Here is a 12,312-nt window from a genome sequence, read left to right on the forward strand (position 1 = left end):
GAGACTCTGCTCTCTCCTGGTTCTCCTCTACCTATCGCAGCGCTCATTCAGCATTACCAATAATGGCTCCCTCCTTCTGTAGGGGTCCCTCAAGGTTCTGTCCTTGGACCCCTTCTCTTCTCCATCTACACTTCCTCCCTTGGTCACTTGATAAACTCCCATGGCTTTAGGTACCATCTCTATGCTGATGACACACAAATCTATCTTTCTACCCCTCACCTTACCCCTTCAGTCTCCTCTCGCATTACTAACCTACTAAGCGACATATCGGCATGGATGTCACTTCACTTCCTCAAACTCAATCTTTCTAAAACTGAGCTCTTAGTATTCCCCCCAGCCCGTGCATCCTCCTCTGACTTCTCCATCAAGATCAATAACACAATCATCAGTCCCTCCCCTCATGCCAGGGTACTAGGTGTAATCCTAGAATCCCAACTGTCTTTTCCCCCCCAAATCCAATCACTGTCCAAATCTTGTAGATTTCACCTCCGCAACATCTCCAAGATACGACCGTTCCTAACCACAGAAACCACTAAGCAACTTATTCACTCCCTTGTTATATCTCGCCTTGACTACTGCAACTCCCTCCTCATTGGCCTACCTAATCGCAGGCTATCCCCTCTTCAGTCTATCATGAACGCTGCTCCCTGACTTATCCACCTTACTAACCGTTCTGTATTTGCCACCCCTCTCTGCCAATCCCTCCACTGGCTTCCCATTGCCCAACGGATAAAATTCAAAACATTAACAATAATATATAAAGCCATTTATAACTCTTCCCCAAATTACATCAACGATCTTGTCTCCAAATATCACCCAAACCGTCCTCTCCACTCCTCGCAAGACCTCCTGCTCTCTAGCTCCCTTGTCTCCTCCTCCCATGCTCATCTCCAGGACTTTTCCAGAGCTTCCCCTATCCTCTGGAACTCTCTACCCCAATTTATCAGACTATCGCCTACTCTGCTCACTTTTAGGTGATCTCTGAAAACCTCTCTCTTCAAGGAAGCCTATCCTGCCCTCAGCTAATAATGGAATCTTCTACTCTTCCAACCAGTCCATCCCCCACAGTTACAACCTTTTGTACCACTAGCCCCTCCCTCCTAGATTGTAAGCTCCAAGGAGCAGGGCCCTCCTTTCCCTCTTGTATTAAACTCTATTGTTGCTGTATTGTATATTGTAAAGCGCTGAGCAAACTGTTAGCGCTATATAAATCCTGTATATTAATAATATCAGAAAAGGTGAGAAAAAAAGAACGGTGTATTGAAACATTTCAGAGATCACCATAAAAGAGATTTTAGAGGTCTAAAATTTTGGGCTATAGAGCAGGTTCCCAAACACTGGAGGGGTGGTCACTATATTAGGCAGATGAGTCATTGTGAATCGTACTGGATTTACAAAACCAAAGTTTTATATCTGGGAGATTTAAATATTGATTTCGACCTCAACTATTTCATCAGTGATGCATGACAATTCCTGTTCTTTGATCCTAGGAGGGATAGCTGGGTTTCCGTTGCTTTAAAATTTTTTAATGTATGTTCATTTAATATGGAAAGTGTGATATTTTTGTTTTTATTACGTAATATTTTAATCTAACCTATTTTGTGTTTAATAATGTGCAGCTCTATCATTCAAGTGGCAGGATTGCCAATTTGGATGATTGAGGATTAGAGTATGAAAGTGATTGTTTACTGCAATATACTGTGCCTGTATTGGCTTATGTGAAGTCGCTGGAGACTGGAGTGTTTATTTTTCTTTTTGTTTGGAGATTTTAGATTATTTTATTTTTGTTGTCTGTGGGAGCAGGAAGTGACTGTATACATAAGAACATCCTGCTAGCCTGCTTCGAATCTACTGAGGAAGCCTGCTGATTGGGCGTAACAAGTATAGGAGTGGAGTGGGGTCAATTGGTGGCCATCTTGATGTCAGCATTGGAGGTGGTGAGACAGAAAGCTGCCTGTGTTTGATATGCACTGTACATAGCACTGTGGGTACACTGACTTGTGAGTGTCATTTTAAACATTGAATACATGTTTTTACTGTATGGAGAGCACTATCAGTTTCTATTCTTTTTTCATGAATGAAATAACACTTCTTAAGTGAGTAAAGGATCCAAGGAACAGTGGGAGCCATCTGTGGTGGAATGAATCTGGAGCAGTCCTGTTTGCAGCCCTTGAAGGGGGCACAAGCTCATGCAGGGGCGGACTGACAACTCATGGGGCCCCCGGGCAATAGGGGATCATGGGGCCCCTGTGTCCTTGCCCAAACTCAAAAAAGCCTATGAAAAAGGTACCAGGGGCATCTCATGAGGCCCCCTACTGACCCCGGGCCCTCAGGCAGTGCCCGAGTTTCCAAATGGCCAGTCCGTCCCTGGGAGCAAGTTGTGTTTTTTTTCACTGGGAAAATTATCTGTTTGAACAAAGTGGAGATTGTGATGCTACCTAATCAGAGAGCACTTTGAAAATCATTTTCTGAATGGCACCTATGCCAATGAATGACCTCCTATGTTCACAATGCAGCAGAGCAGCCACTTGACATGGGGCCTAGAAGCAGTTGGAGATTGCTAGAGAGAGAAGAGAGGAGCGCCGGACAAAGTGCAGCATCAGTAGTAACAATTTATTGGCCCTGGGCCCTCTGGCAGTGCCCGAGTTTCCAAATGGTCAGTCCGCCCCTGAGCTCATGTGACCCTTGACTAGCCAAAAGGGTCTAGTCTGGAGGTGAGCATATATTGTTCATGGGAGGTGTATGCATCTGTAGCACTGGTGATCAGTTAATAGAAGATATTGGTGCATGGAGATATTGGGACACGTGGATAATTTTGTGGTACACATGGATAAGTTGGTGGAAGATCTTACTACTTTGGACATTATTATTATTTTATAGTGACGGTTTGGGGATTGCACAGCATCTTTTGCTGCATTAAATAACAAAATGTTTTTAGGAACACTTACAATGAAAAATATCTATGCTACACCATAATGATTTCTAGATTACACAAAAGTACCGTACTGTACATAATTTAAATTATGTATTTACATCCTTAGGCCTTATAGCATTTCCTTGGGATTTCAAATGTTAATTTACAGTTAATCTTGAATTGTTCATCAGTGGTTGCTTCATTCAGGAAATGTTCCAGAAAGTGTTATTCATAGGCATGCTTTAGAGATATTGAAAAATTAATTCAAATAGCACCAGTATTCATATTCACATACCTGGCTATTCTTGTTCCTTTTGTGAAAAAATAGAGTACGATTTCAGCGCATCCCAGTCTATACTCCATTAGTAAGTCAGCCCCACTGGATCAGGTGAAGAAAATACCTTTTAATAGTTATCTCCTATTATAAGTATTTACTACAGGCAATATCTTACCTTTAAAGGTTTCTGATTTATTATTTATAAAAGATTGACATTATTCACAGATGTGATCACATATGAATCTTTGTGTAAAGGTATACATGCAGCATATATATATTAGGTTCACAGTAGTTCAGAAGTGATTCATAGGCTTTCAGGACTCCAAACAGATCTCCATGGTCACACTTGCCAACCGCCATTGATTTTCTGTAAGTCTCCATGATTTTTAGCATACGAAGTCTTGTGGTTTTCAGTGGAGCATCACTAAACTAAATCAATAATTTTCTATTAATATGCTATTTGCTTGGACTAGAATCACTGAATTGTGACAATTAGCATTTTAATTTTTTTATCTTACACAGTACAATTAAATAACGTAAGTGACAAACTAAGATGGTGTTTAGTATGATACAAAATATACAGTAATTTGTATCAGTGACAAACTGCTAAATGTTTTTTAATTTGAGATTTGGAAGACATTCATGAAAAGAATGTGCTGCTGATTTACACTCACTGGGGTTTATTTTCCAAAGGTAAATAGGCTGTTCACTTCATAAGGGAAATTTTCACAAGAATTTTTTTTTTTTGTCAAGCATGTGTTATTATGCATATTTTGTTGTTTATGATTTTTTTTACAAACATGTCACAATTTGAGCTTCCAGTTCTTTCCTGTATTTATATTAGTTTATTTGCCCTTTTTTCACCCAAGAAAAATTAGACTCTCTGGGGTTCATAAAATCCAATCTGATATTTGAGAAACCCAAACTTAACAGTGAATTGTATAGAAGTCCATGGTGGGGGGGGGGGGGGGGGGGGTCATGCAATATTTGACCATTTTCAAGGCTAACAGGCAAGCTTTTGTAAAAAAAAATGGCATGGGGATATAGGCACTGTCATGGGGGATATTTACAAAGCAAGAAAAAAATAGTCCAAATACTTTAAAGCAGGGAGTGGATCCCTTTAATCCACCATTGAGAATGAACCTTTAAATTACATGCTGGAGAGATGCCTGTATGAAACAGTATGGTTTTCACAGAGACACCGTATTCTGGCATCACATATTTTGGATGTGTAATTTTTTTGTAACTTTTACATGTAGTTTGGTTTACCTACAGAAAACTCACTACAATAATCCTCTTACATTTTTTTGTGTGTCAGCAACAATTATAGTTACTGTTTATGTGCTATCCCTTTGTAGTCATTTTTGTTGTTTTATCTGCGTTTTTAAATTTAAAATTTTTTTTCTTCATATTACGTAGTTTTAAAAATGGTCCATCCATAATTTTCCAATTTGCTTTACTCCATCAATATTGCTTTTTATCTTTCCGCTAGGTTACAAAATGGGTTGGAGTTAAGTGGTGCAGGGTTTATTTTCTGGGGAGATGTTTTTTATTTTAGCTTTCTAAGGTTATTATTTGTTTGCAGCATATACTTCTTTCTGCCACAGGCAAAGCTGCCCCTTGTTTTCAGTTCGTCACCGCATACTAGTGCAGGAAAGCAATATATAGTATACCAAGCACCACCTATATATTATCCCTATATCTGCCAAAAAGCTTAGGAAATCCCCTTCATTATTTATTAGGCAGGTCTAAAGTGAGAGAGGTTCTGCATGTGGAGGAAGTAAGGGGTGAGCAGATTCTATTCAGGTGCAGCATCTAGAGGTAGAGCATAGTAGCCTTTTCTTCCACAAAGTGGTTTGACTACACAGCCACAGAATGCACAGGAGGGTAGTTAAGTGGTTGACAAGCTGTCCTTGTATTCCTCTACCCAGGTGCAGAGCAGCCAGTTGTCTGTAACTGCTACTAATGGACCCTTTTATTCCTCCTCCTCCTGCTGCAAAAAGAGAATCTTGATCCACAAGAAGAAACGTCAAATTCAGCGAGCGCTTAGATGCAAAGAACCAGCTAGAACACTAAAAAGGAAAACCATAAAACCTTCTATAAAACCATATAAAACATGTAGCGCTAAATCATCGTGACCTTAAAATCGTTAATACCAGTAAAACACAATATAAATCACCATATAAAGAATAATTATGGATAACATCCGTACGACCATATATCAAAATGGTGAATGTCTCACAAAGCAAATATTTTGCACACAACAGGAATCCCTGTAACTGCACACCACTTCTTCCATAGAACGATCTATCCAAAAAAAGGAATATCAACCTTCTACACACTTATAACCGAAACGCAATTTGCAACATATACCTCCTCCTTAACCAATTGGGAGAAAAATCTTCTCCAATCAATAACCCCACACACATGGGAAAAAACATTCACCATCACCTACAAAGCCTCAAAATGTTCCTCCCACTGGGAAACATTTTTGAAAATCCTTCACGAATGGTATTTAACCCCCACTAAATTATCCTTATTCTATCCACAACACTCGCGAGCCTGCTGGAGACATTGCGGAGAATCTGGTTCACTTCTCCATATACTCTGGAACTGTAAGTCAGTAAAGTCCTATTGGAACAAGGTTTTTCAAATAATCTCTTCAATTACAGATACGTTAGTAACCCCAAACCCCGCCTTAGCTCTCCTACATATTGGCATAGATAATTTCCCTATAAACTCACGCACCATCATTGTACACACGTTAGCAGCTGCAAAAACTAATATTACCAAATTATGGCGATCTACCACCACCCCTCCTCTGTCCCGCCTCTTATCCGATATCAATCTCCAATGTGAGATGGAAAGATGAATAGCCCTCCACAACTCCTTCTATCACAAATTTAAAGCCCAATGGTCTCGATGGCTAAAAAACCCAAACTGCTCTGTAAATTGATTACTAATACTACCCATTGTAATATACATTACCCCTACTGCACTGGTGCCCTCCTTTCCCCCCTCCTCCCCATATCCTATCTCCCTCCCCCAATTATACTCTATCAACCTCTAGAAAGGTTCACGAGACAATGAGCATACCTCTCATGTACACAACTTGAATGTATAGTCTCCCCGGCCAAATGGTGGGGATCCTCCACTCTTATTTCTCTTTTCATGTATTACGTTCCTCAAATGTGAACCCTTCCAGTTCCATGTAAATGTTCACATATTTCCTTTTTGTATGTTGAAATTTTTCAATAAAAATTATTTGAATATAAAAATGGTGAATGTCCCACAGTAGTGCAAATTATTCCAATATTAAATTTCAACAGGTGTATCAATAGGTGACTTCTCCTAATCCCAGTGATAACTGTAGTCCGGTGACGTGCGGAAAGAAATGATAAGATTGCACACTCACCAGAGGCTCAATATAAATGCGCATGTAAATCAGATAAGCCCGAGGTTCCCTCAATTCTGGGAAAGATGCAGCCTGGAATGGACAACCTCTTCTATAGCTTCTAGAGGTCCCCTTTAGGTCTGCGGTGAGGGTCTGCAACAGATGTCTCTCCTCTGGGCCCTCGGATGGTCACCTTGGGTTCATTCAAATATCACTCATGGGTCAGTATGGAGTAAAAATCTGTAAATAGGTAGCATGCAGCCTAAAAGCTGCTGGTTGCACTAACCAGCTTGTTAAAAAGATGGCCACCGGACCTCCGTGATCCGGCAGCGTGACTTCTCAGCGTGCGGGGCTCCTCCTTAATGCATTTCGTACCAAACGTACATTTTCAAAGGGGGTGTGCGCCATAGCAGCCAGACATCAAATTTTTTTTTTTTAAAAGCCCAAGCATTGACATCTGGCTGACCTAAAGGGGACCTCTAGAAGCTATAGAAGAGGTTGTCCATTCCAGGCTGCATATTTCCCAGAATTGAGGGAACCTCGGGCTTATCTGATTTATATGTGCATTTATATTGCGCCTCTGGTGAGTGTGCAATCTTATCATTTCTTTCCGCACGTCACCGGACTACAGTTATCACTGGGATTAGGAGAAGTCACCTATTGATCCACCTGTTGAAATTTAATATTGGAATAATTTGCACTACTGTGGGACATTTACCATTTTGATATATGGTCGTACGGACGTTATCCATAATTATTCTTTATATGGTGATTTATATTGTGTTTTACTGGTACTAACGATTAAGGTCATGTTGATTTAGCGCTGCACTACATATTTTATATAATCTTGATCCACAGCAAGCATTCTTCCATTCAAATATTGTGGCTAAGGATGGTAGTGCCATGACCATAAAGGGAGGGGACATCAGCCAGGGTGCAGCAAGAGGAACTGATGTTCCAACAGCTGAACCTTACTATAAAGTGGGTTTCAGTTATGAGGAGAGAGTGAATGATGAAATGGTAGAACTTTAGTGTGTGCCACTGATTGTAAAGAAAGAAAGTTCTGAGGGAGAGGCAGAATAGCAGTGAAGGAGGACTTACCTCAGAGGCAGGGGCAGCTTGCAGAGGACTGAAGGGAGCAGCTGTCCTATTCCATTTGGCAGAACTTCTCCAAAGGTACAGGCCACTGGCATATCATGAACTGGTCCAATGAGCTCTGAAGTGTGGGCATTTTAAATATATCTGCTGCCAACAATACTTCTGTAGTCTGCAGCCTCATCCAGTAAGCATGAGCAGGGACACTACAAATCATTTACAACATACTGAGTCAATCTTCTGACAGGAGAGAAAGATGCAGGATTGGGAACACCACTAAAGCTAGTGGTGTTGCCATGTATCTTATCTGATGGTGACAGTACAATCAACAGTACCAACGATTCTTCACTGACCTTATCCTCAGACTCCTCTGTACTAGAAGTTCCCTGAAGTGCCTCACATAATATACAACATCCTAGAACAAATACTGCCATGCTGCAACCATTACTAACTCCTGCCATCCTCAGGCCTATTTCGGTGCTCTGACATTGTAAAGGTAAGCCTACAGCCATATTCTGTCCACCCTTCCACAAGATCAAAGATAAGGACAGGCAGAGGCAAATGGAGGTGGAAAATTCTACGATCAAGAGGAAAGTAAGCCAGCGGCAAGTGCTAAGCCGAGCATTGCTAATGTTACTTCTCTCCCACCACCTCCTTCCTCTACTCCACATCCCCTTCTTCCTTCACTTTTTCCTTCCCCTCCTCCAATTTCTCTTCCCTTTACTCCCCTTCCCTTCTTCATTTTCCTCTTCTTTCACCTCCTCCTCCCTCTACTCCTCCCCTCGATCTTTTCCTCCTCCTTTGTGATTATGGCTCTTTGGAGTATTTCACCACATAAGTGGATCATTATTAAGGTTTCCTGTCTTAGAAAACACACTGAATGACCTAACAGATAGGATCACTCACTCAAAACTCCTCCCATATTTAGCTCAAAGTTTCTGGCCTGGGTTGTCCCATGTTAACATTTTCCCAACCACCATAATTTTTTTATTTTCAATATTTATTTATAACAATTTTATTTTCTGGTGTTTTTTTTTTCATTTTTTGTAAGACCATCCCTACCCAGGTCAAGTAAGCATGGGCAGTGACAGTGCCTTAAATATTTTAAAGATTATTATTATAATACAGGATTTATATAGCGCCAACAGTTTGCTCAGCACTTTACAATATAAAGGGAGACAATACAGCAACAATACAGTTCAATACAAGAGGGATAGGAGGGCTCTGCTCCTTGGAGCTTACAATCTAGAAGGGAGGGGTTAGTGGTACAAAAGGTAATAACTGTGGGGGATGAACTGGTAGGAAGAGTAGAAGATTCCATTATTAGCTGAGGGCAGAATAGGCTTCCCTGAAGAGATAGGTTTTCAGAGATCGCCTAAAAGTGAGCAGAGTAGGCGATAGTCTGATAAATTGGGGTAGAGAGTTCCAGAGGATGGGGGAAGCTCTGGAGAAGTCCTGGAGACGAGCATGGGAGGAGAAGACAAGGGAAATTAAATTAAATACATAATTAATAAATAAAATGTTAAATAATTCTTCCACGGGAAGCATAAATAGTATTTCTGTGTGCATACAGTATACTGAATCTAAAGAATGATTTAGCGCATCCAAAACATATTGAACTTTTTAGTACATTTTTGTTCATATAACCAAGCTCTGAGTTACTTTTTGAATCCTAAATGGTTTCCAACTAACATGAAATTAAAAAAATAACAAGGAAATAAAAATAACACATGTGATCTTGAATGCAATATTGCTCCAATAGAATGTAATTCTAACCAAATGTCATCATTTGCAGGATCACAATTTGTTTGCCTAAATTCCTCTAAGCAGTGAAGAACGCCGTAGGTGCACCGACAAAATCTGCAGCCATGTTGAAGCCAGTCTCCATGTTGATTTTGGCAGCACAGTTCTTGTTCCTTTCGTCAAATTCACAGTGTCGTCCAGTGAAATGCTTTGGGCAAGCACAGAAACTTCCTAAGACGCAAGTTCCTCCATTCATGCAGCAATTTCAGTTGAGTTTACTGCTGTCAGTAAGACCAGTGACAGGGATAAGTGCTGCGGTATTTGGCAGCCTTCTGACACCAGTGCTTCTATTCATCTCATGTAGCATATCCATGACCCTGCTGATATTTATCTGTTGACATCCATAACTTAAAGTTGTGTTGTGTTTTTGGAGCTTGCAGATAAATGGGAGTCCTTTAATCTGTTGCATGGCTTAACACCCTGTGCCTAGCAAGCAAGAATAGTTCCTAGAATCATAAATGGTGAAAAACTGGTCACAACAGTCCCTTCCTCCAGTCTCTGCCCTGGGTGACCCCACAGTAACATATTCCCAACCACCATAATGCTTTTTATATGCTTTTTATTTACATGTGTAGCCCAGTGTTGAGGGAGGTATGAGAAATGACCCTCCCCAAATACTATAGTGCACTAAACCTGTAGGTAAATAGGAGAGCCAGAACTTTCAGTGGAAGAGTGGGTTTTAATAAAGTTGGCACTGCTTCCACCTAAGACAGGGCCTCTGAGAATAGAGGGGATTACCTTCCTGGGAAATTAACCAGTAATCTAATCAAAGTAATTGAGAGCAAAGTAACTACTGCAAATAGCATATAACATCAACCATATGTATATAGATACATGCCAGTATGGAAATAATACAAGCTTTATAAAATAATAATAATACATATATACATACAATGTACAAACAGGTATTGTCAGCAAAGGGTCCAACAGGAGTCCTGGTGGAAGTGTGCTTGCATACCTGGGTATATATAGTTAATAAAGATACATATAGATGAATGTTGCAGCTAAATTCATTTGCAGGGGCCCCTGTGGATGATCGTGATGTGGCATTCATTGTGTTGGAAACCTGAAGGCAAGATCAGCAGTGAAGGGGAGATCCTCTAACTGTTGTCCAACCAGCTTAGAATGCAGATTCTAACCAGCAGAAACCTTTGTGTGACTCTGGTACTCAAAGCCAGCCCATCTACTCTGAATCTTCGTCCCTATTAATTTTTAACCTGTCATGAAGCTGGACCTCTAACTAAGAGAAGTGGACATTGGATGCCTAACCTGGCTCTAGCCTATGCTAACTATCAAAGTTAAACCTATCTATAGAACTCCCAGATCAGAGCGGAAAGGGTTAAGTGAAATACCAAGAGCTGTATGTAAACTCTATATACACAATATACAAGTTCACCTACTAATATACTGGAAGGTGGCAATTACATACATACTGTACAGTAGCACAGACCTAGCTATCTATGCATGTGCGATATTACCAATAGGACACCCCTCTTTCTCTTTCACCTGTATGCCAGCAAAACACTTCAACTGCTTCAATACCAGCTGGTGAGAACAGACCCCTTCCTCTAGTCTGAGGCCTGGGCAGTCCCACATTAATATTTCTTCCACCCACTATAACTTTTTTAATGTTTTTTTGTTAAATGATATTTGCAGATTTACATTTTTTTATACTCTTTTTTTTTTTCTCGTAAAGCTGCCCCACTCTGCCTTGGTCAAGCAAACAGGGGCAGGAACAACAAGGTTCTAACCAAAACACTTGCAAGCAATCATAACTTGAACTACTGGATGTTAAGGATGTACCATTGCAAAAAGGTGGCACAATATGTGTTTGAGTTGCTAGTTTAACTGCTGCACGTGCCATATAAAAGAGGGCCTTCAGCACAGCAAAGGGATAATGTGATTGGAGAAGCTGAACTTTGCCTCAGAACAACCCTCAGGTTGACGCCTTTAGGTATACCCAGGCTGGCATCTTTTCTTGATGCTTTAAAAAAATTTGCATGTTTGCATGTTTCGGCCTATCTCTACCCATAAAGGCTGTAAAAGCAATCATTTCTAATTCTCTCTGGCTGCATTCTTGCAGCCATTGGGAAATACTGTGTGAGCTGTGATTGGTCACAGCTTGTCACATGGTACAAGGCTGTTGTGAATAGCCTTGTACCATGTGATCTCTGTGATCATTCACAGATTTCGCACGTAGTAAGCAATGATGTCAGAAGTGACATCTTGCTTACACCTATTCATGTGATCGAGACCTCACACAGAGGTCCCGTACAGTGATCGGTGTCCCCTGGGAAAGCGCACAATCCAAGATGGCGGGAGCCATTTATGAACGGCAACCCGTCCCTGCACGGCCACCGTCTGGCCATTTATATACAGCGTCCGGACGGGAAGTGGTTAAAGTTAAATTTATCTTTTTTTTATATTTATCTTTTAAAATAATTTTGGGGTTTGGACTTAAGCACACAGTCAGGGCACATAAGAAAATGTACCTCAGTATTGCAATTTAAAGAACTCAAGCATAGGTTGCTACAGTAGACTCAAATACTAAAATAACCTACAAGCTTAATGTGATATCACTTAGGCCTTTTTTAATTTAATCACTAACTATCATGAAAATAACAGCTGGTGATACTGATATAAGGGTCCTTGTTTTGAGCACTTCATGTTATGGGGTGACAACGCTCTACCCATGTACCTCACCCCATGCTGGAAAATAACATTGTCACATGCTCTCCCAGAAGAAACTATAAGCTTTTGTGCTGATGTACATTGCTCACCCACATGGAAGAAAAATATACGTGAAATATATTTTAAAAATATTCTTCC

The 12,312-nt window shown here is 40.5% G+C and overlaps 1 pseudogene; it reads right to left on the reverse strand.

Moving 5' to 3' along the window:
- Positions 1-9,338: 9,338 nt before the first annotated feature.
- On the reverse strand, positions 9,339-9,892 carry LOC149463742 (cryptic protein pseudogene; annotated as a pseudogene).
- Positions 9,893-12,312: the final 2,420 nt, after the last annotated feature.

This window comes from Staurois parvus, unplaced genomic scaffold, assembly GCF_062004578.1.
Source record: "Staurois parvus isolate SC_StPar_1 unplaced genomic scaffold, SC_StPar_1.0 ptg000153l, whole genome shotgun sequence".
Lineage (NCBI taxonomy): Eukaryota > Metazoa > Chordata > Amphibia > Anura > Ranidae > Staurois > Staurois parvus.